Raw genomic sequence first — 7668 nt, forward strand, 5'->3', positions numbered from 1 at the left:
TCTATACCGCCTTGTGCAGGAAGGAAAAGCTTCCATAGCTTTGGTTCAAGCTTCTACAGCTACTTAACCACGTCTGCGTAGCTTTCAACAAAAATGGCATGACAAATCCACGTAAAATGCCTCGTGCATGTATGCATGCGAATAATGCTATTGACGCATGTTTTATAATCGATCTCACGACTCGCGATATTTGTGCTGCCACGGTCAATATGAACGTTGATAACATAAACAAGAAATACGTCTATTGTTCAGCATATTTGCCGCACAATGAACCATCACCTTCTGATGATTTCAAAGGCAGAAATAGGTTTCCCCTCATACTCGGCAGTGATGCAAATACCCACCACATAATTTGGGGTAGCTCAGATATCAATTTGAGAGGCACCGATTTATTGAAATACTTTACCCTCAAAAAGGCAACGGGTCTCAGGGGCCCGGCTAGGTACAGTTCCTTAATTTCAAAGAACTTGTAATTTAAATACGAATGATCGAGCGTTTTCGGGCTTTCGATTTTCTCTCTGATAAAACGACAAAAAAGAGGCATTTGGTTTCATTGGGTTTTAGAAATGATGCTTCTTGAAGTCACAATTTTTCTTGCCTCAATGTAGGAAATCGCTATACATGTTGGATGTAACTCTCTGCTCTGACGGTATTACGCATGATTTGGCAAGCTGGCTCGTACCAAACGAGCTCAACCCGTCGTTATCTGATCATAAGTACACTACCGGTCAAAAGTTCGCCCTACAATGTTAGGGGGGAAGGGGTGGTAAGGGTTTCAGCGTAAAAAATCAGTTTTTTTTTGTCATTTTTTTCGAAAGTTGGGTGAAGCGAATTGATTGAAGCTTTTATACATTAAACCACGTCATTTCAATAACATCCTGTAATTTTTTTTATGCAAAAATATCTACAAGCGATTCGGTGGCGATTTTTTTTTGTGGAGCGTGTCTGGAAAAACACGATTTTCGGTGTTCACTACCATTCAAAAACGATTTGACCGATTTATTTCAAACTTTGCATACACATTCTATTTTAAAAATAGTTAACCCCTACGTTGAGTTTTCGTGATAATTTCTCAATTAAGCGGGCTTTCTACTCATAAAACGTCGGAATTTCTCTTGAAAAATAGCAATTCCGCCATTTTATTAGCAAAAAAAACCCTTTATTGAAAAATTATCTAAAAAACTCAACGTAAGGGTTAGATATTTTTAACATAGAATGTGTATGCAAAGTTTGATATGAATCGATCAAGTGGTTTTTGAATAGCAGCTAACACCGCAAATAGTGTTTTGCCAGAGATGTTCCACAAAAAGCGTCGTCACCGAGTCGCTTATAGATATATTTGCATGAAAAAAATACAGGATGTTATTGAAACGATGTAGTTTAATGTACAAAAGTTTCGATCAATTCGCTTCACCCAACTTTCTAAAAAAATAACAAAAAAACTGTTTTTTTACGCTGAAACCCTCCTTAACGTAATATTGCTATGATTTTCTTAATTTATTAGTATTAATTATTATTATTTATAATTATTTTTCGATTCATTTCTCTACGATATAAAATATGTAGTTTTTTTTCACTTTTCAATAATGAGACGATAATCTTCGAATTAGCTTAATTTGAATAGATTTTTTTTCGATAGTTACGATTTTCAATATAAAAATTTTTGTACTCATTTTTAATAAAGAAAAACATAAAAAAACATTTTGGAATATAATTCTTGGAGAAAGCTCTCGCAGCACTAAGATGTTGAACGTATTATGTACTCGACGCCAGTGCGGTAAAATGTCAATTTCGAACGAAAATATTCGTTTCAAGTGAAACTGCGAGTGAATGCACTGTAAGCATATCACCACTATATCAGTTGACTTCTGCTGCCGTCTTCGTTTGAATCACTCAGAGTTCACTGTCAAATGAATAACAGCTTCTGGTTATTTGACGTTTTTGCCTGTTTAGTTTCTATTGAAAACCAACGTCACATTAGCACGGTCTCAGCTTATGGAAGTGAATCATTCCAATGAACCACACCCAAATGAATATGAATGAACACTCACTGACATTAAAGACGCTGAATTAGTGAATAAAGACTCGCCATCTTATCCCAACTAAATAAAATAGCTTGGCAACATTATTTTCTGCAAACTAGCACTACTGTCACAGCGTTGACTTCAGTTGACTCGTATACCACAGGTACCACAGAGTTTCAACGTCGATAATTTTTTCATCATGAAGTGCTGTGTGAAGTTTTGTACCAATAAAACTACCGACGGTTTAAAAAATATTGGTTTTTTCGCTCCCGGTAAACTACGACCTTCGTGCAGAATGGGTCCGGCTCTGTGGTTTACCAAAAAATTACAACATTATGGAGAGCTGCAATGGATGAAGCAACTTTTAGTAGGCACCGCAATGATAAAAGTTATATGTTTTACCTTGCCTTAAAGATTCCATTCAGAAATTTATTCAAAATATTTTAACTCACTATCACAATACTTTCCAAAATTCATTCATCAGATTGAAACATTTGACAAGTCTTCTATTCGATTGGAATGGCATTGACAGGTCTCGTGCTGACATGGAAAGGCACTGACAGATAAATGGTAAACAAACGATTGACGTGTCGAGTCTTTATCCAGAGGGATACAGCGTCGTTAGTGAGAGGATTCAGAGGGTTATAACACAGACTAACAGACATAACACTCGAACATAATGCTTCGCCCACTATAACAGTAATTTTAAATATATTTGTAGTTGGGACTGTGGCCGCTTTTGAAATTATGGCGTCACTGACATATGAGCAAGTATACGGGGGATACACCACTAGTGAAAAATTGTTCCCAAGCCTGAGGGGCAACCCACCAGCAAATAAGTGTTTGGGACCGTGAATAAAAGGTGGAGCTAGTGTTCTGGAAAAATTGCCGGATCGATATTTTTTAAGAGAATTCCCACATAGTGTTATGTCTGTTAGGCTGTGGTAAACTAGCAACAATGAATTTAAAACTGGCATCACGGAAGATCCCATAAGATTTGCATGGGCTTCCTCCTACACTTCCCCTCACAAAACCCTCAGGCTTGTTTGGCTTCGCTAGTTTGTATATAAAGTGTCTGTAACATAAACAATCATTGCATGAACGGTGCCTTGCATCTTTCCCCATAGGTACTAGACAATTAAAAGAACGTCGATTTTTAGTAATTTATGCGCCCTTAATCCTGCAAAAAAATAGTTTTATTAATGGGTATATGCCCTACAGTCATTAAGGCTGTGAACCATTTAACTGCTATCAGCTCTAGATATTATAACTATCCAAATGTCAACATTTGAAACGGGTCGCTCTCCTGGTTAACCGTTGTGTGTCCGACGCGGTACCCGGGTACCTTTTTAAGTTTCAATTAATTAAATTCCTATGTTTTATCCATAGCTGGACATTGAAATTTTGTGACATCTTAGAACTTCACTAAGTCAAGTTTTTGGGTTAATAATATTGTTGATATAGTAAGGGTGGGAGTGAGGAGGGGCTCCTGAATTTTTTTACTACGTAACAGGCCGACGTGGATACCCGGGTACCCACAAAACTAAAATGCTCGTAACTAAGTTAATATCCAACCGATTTCGATACTTTTGACCGTTTTAGATTCAGAAACTCACCCACTTTTGGACTTGGTAAAAATGCATCGGGTTACTTCATTCGGTTCCCGGGAATCCGGGTTTCCGGAAGCAGGGGTGGCATTCCGCATCTCGATTCGAGTGACTCGATTCGAAACGTTTTGAAGTCGTTTCGACTAAATTGTGGCATTACGTATCGCATTCGACCAGAGATGCCAGGTACTTTTTTCAAATGTCTGCAATAATAATTTCAAAAGTCTGGGAAGAACAAGAAATGTCAGGAAAGCTAGTGTAACCAAAAGCCTTTATATTCAAAAATCTGCAAATATCTGCAACAAAACTAAAAAATCTGCAAATATCTGCAACCAAACTAGAAAATCTGCAAATATCTGCGTCATCGAAAAAATCTGCAGCTTAAATTAAAAGTCTGCGAATTTGCAGACTTGTCTGCAAATCTGGCATCTCTGCATTCGACCAAGCGTTCGAGCTTGTTAGATTTCGGTACTAGATTTCGACTGCCTGTTCGAGCGCAAACTGTCAAATAAGAGTATACACTGAGAAAAAAATATTTTTAATTCTGCTACGAATAAGTTTCATAAAACCAACTTTGGTAAAATATAGGAATTGTTTTAATTTATTTAGTTTTTAGTTGCTTATTGTCGAAATACATATGGATAAGTTTCGCAAATATAACATTTTTTTCTAGTACACAATAGGGGCGAGCACTTTGAAATAAAATCGATGTTGTCAAACATCGATCCAAAAAGATCCGATGTTATATGGAAATGCGATTTTTTTTCTTTTATGTACGAAAAAAAATCTACCCTTTCTAAAAATATTTATACTATATAAAACAATTGATAAAAGAACGAATCATTTCGTTTCATTGACGAACAATAGTTTAGACATCGACGATAACTTTCATGCACCGTACAGGCCAATCAACGTCAAATTTACAAATAAAATTTTAGTTCATTCCAAATTTTTTCTTGCATTCTTTAGCTTAAAATATTTGACAGGTATTTTTGTTATGGCTGAATATAATATTTACTTCAAGGTATGAGCTTTCAACTTTTGAAGTTAGAAAAATTGAACATTGTTGAATCGCTGATAGCTCGGAAAGTATTTGATGCATGGAAAAAAATAAATATAAAAAGTTGCATTTTCGCATGAGCAATTTTTTAAAAGTTGGATCATTTTTTTGCTTATTTTTTCTTCAAATAATAAAAATCATTTTAGAAATAGTGTAAAAATTTTGCACTGGATCTCAAAATGTTTTGCGAGATAACATTAAAAAGGGCAATTTTACGTTAAACGCCATGTTATGGGTCAGCTTTAACTGAAATATCTCGTAAAGTAATAAGGTTCTCAATATAATTATAAATGTTTTCATAGAATAAAAAACTTATTAGTCCAAGCTTGTTTTTTCAATATGTTTCTAACATTTGCAGAATTCATAACATAAATAACAATAAAAACTATATCAGATTTTTATTGGTGAGTTCATTCGAAAACGCACTTTTTATTAATAATAAATTTTTTCGCACAACTAAGCGTTATCAGTGGTTGAAAAATGGTTCAATTCATAAAATTCAAAAGCTCATAACTTGAAAAAAATCTATCGTATTCAGCCAAAACAAAAAATAGATGTCAATTATTTTGTGCTAAGAATGCAAGAAAAATTTTTGGTAGGAATTAAAATTGTGGTTGTAAATTTGACGTGGAATAACCCGTTCTTTAAAAAAGTAAAACTACTCAACTTTTCGGTCATCAAGATGCCGTGAATTAGACGACAATGCACGAAAAAGCTTCGTTGCAGAAAACGAGTAATGATCTTGTTCTTCGTATGATAATTTTAATTCCACCGAATAATTTTTTTCAGTGTAAACAAAATTGCAGTTTGTTTTGTTTTTTTCCGATGAGCGTCAAATTCACAGAATAAAAATAGTCATAGTGGTAAATAAATTGACCCAAACACGTTCATAATGTGTTCACGCCACTCACCCTCACCACCTTTTTTCAACGCTTGGGCATTATTTTAGTTTGATATAACTATATTCTTGAAATTCTTACCACAAAATTTTAATCGCTGTTTAAGTTGAAGCACCGAAACATCGAAATGCCTAGCTGGTAGAGTCTATTATTCGGACCTCAGTCGCATGATGGAATGTATTATCTGCAGAATGGGTTATACACAATTTTTCTTAGATTAAATAACATATTTAATATCTAAATAATTGTTTAAAACAACACAACTTCAAAACCGCTTTTCTTAAATCTTTTGGAAAATAATCATTGCAAGTACTGCCCTTTTCAATAAAAATGGCTAATTTTGCATTAAAATTTTGGTTTTCAGTGTTTTTTTTAGGAAACTGATAGCTTCCAAAAGAAACAATTTTTTTCAGCAATTAATAACGCAAAAATTTAAATACTAGTTCGTTAAAATAGCCATTTTTAGTTCAAATAGTCAAGACAGAAATTTGTTTTCGTGTTTTTGGGGTTTTCCGTGTACTTGTTAGTTAATTATTCTATTATAGCACACAATTAGAGATAGGGAGAACACAATCAAAATGAAGTGTTTCCAGAAAGCAATTGAGGTATAGTTGGGAGCAAATGCATCAATTAGATTATAAAATTGTTTGAATCACCACTTTGAAATCAAGAATGATTGTGATTCTTTACATCTATCAAATAGCGATTAGACAAATCAAGGTGTCTTCAATTTGCTCCATCGATTTGTTTTAACACTTTTTTATAATTACTTGGTGTAAGATAATTTATTATCAATGTTTAGTATTACTTTTTTCAAAAACGTTTGTTCCTGATGGTGAAAATAGATATAACATAAAGTAGTTCAAAGGACGTGGGAGCTTTTTACACATTTTGGTAATTTTATATCCTCTAAGTATTCCGAAATAGAAACACAAATCATAATCTCGAACGACAGTCGAATGCAATACAACTATCGAGCGAATACGTTCGACTCGAGTCGCTTTCGAGTTCGATTGTTATGGTTCCATAATGCCAACACTTCTCGATAATCTAGTACTTTTTCGAGCGAACTCGAACGAAAATTTACTTTCGAGCTTGGTTCGAAATACATAATGCGAAACAAGGTCGAGTCGATAGAATTTTGATCGAATCGAGATGCGTAATGCCACCCCAGGTTCCAGTGCTGGGGTACAATTTGCGAACTTCAATGGAATACTAGCAATATGGGTATCAAAATTCTTGGAATTGCATCAGTAGGCTGTATCTCGTGGTTTTGGAACCATTTGGTGATTTGACCCCGGAACGGACATTCCGGAGCAGGTTCCCGTGGGGCCGTGAGTGGCAATTCCATTCCAATTCCATTTTTCAAATTGCCATAGGGTCCTGTAACAATAAAAAACAGACTTCCGAGACAATTTGAAGAGTTTTGATACTCATATTGCTAGGACATTATTAAAATTTACAAATCATATCCTATTACTGGAACATTACTCCGGAAAATCCGGATTACCAAATACCAGATCCATTATTCCGGTTCTACCGTACATAATCAAAAAGTAGACTAGTTCCTGAATCCAAAACATCTAAAAGTGTTCAAATCGGTTAAAGGAAGCCATAGTTATGAGCATTTCAATTTGTGGGTACCCGGGTACCCTCTTTGGCCTGTTAAAGGTGTTCTTTTTGTTGGGCACATAACTGTTAAATTCAACCATTTGAGAAAATAACTCTCAAACTGTCAAATTCTAACTAAAAATTAAAAAAAAAGTCAACTGATTCCCAACCTAAGCGGTTAATTTCACTTTTGTAAAAAACTGGTTATATTTTACGTAACAATTTTTTAGAAAGCGATTTCTGCTATCCAGAGGTTCATGGTTCGGCTTGAGCGAGACGTTTTTCTTTTTGAATTCGAAGACCATATCTGATACAGTCGTGATTCGCTGGTTGAACATTTTTTAACTGGACCGCTTTTTAGTCGGACCTCCGCTAGTTGGACCATTGTCCAACTCAAAAGCATCTGAATGTCAAAACCTTATGTCAAATTTACTTTGACAATCAATCTGACAATTATTAGAGATGTG

Source organism: Topomyia yanbarensis, chromosome 2, assembly GCF_030247195.1.
Source record: "Topomyia yanbarensis strain Yona2022 chromosome 2, ASM3024719v1, whole genome shotgun sequence".
Lineage (NCBI taxonomy): Eukaryota > Metazoa > Arthropoda > Insecta > Diptera > Culicidae > Topomyia > Topomyia yanbarensis.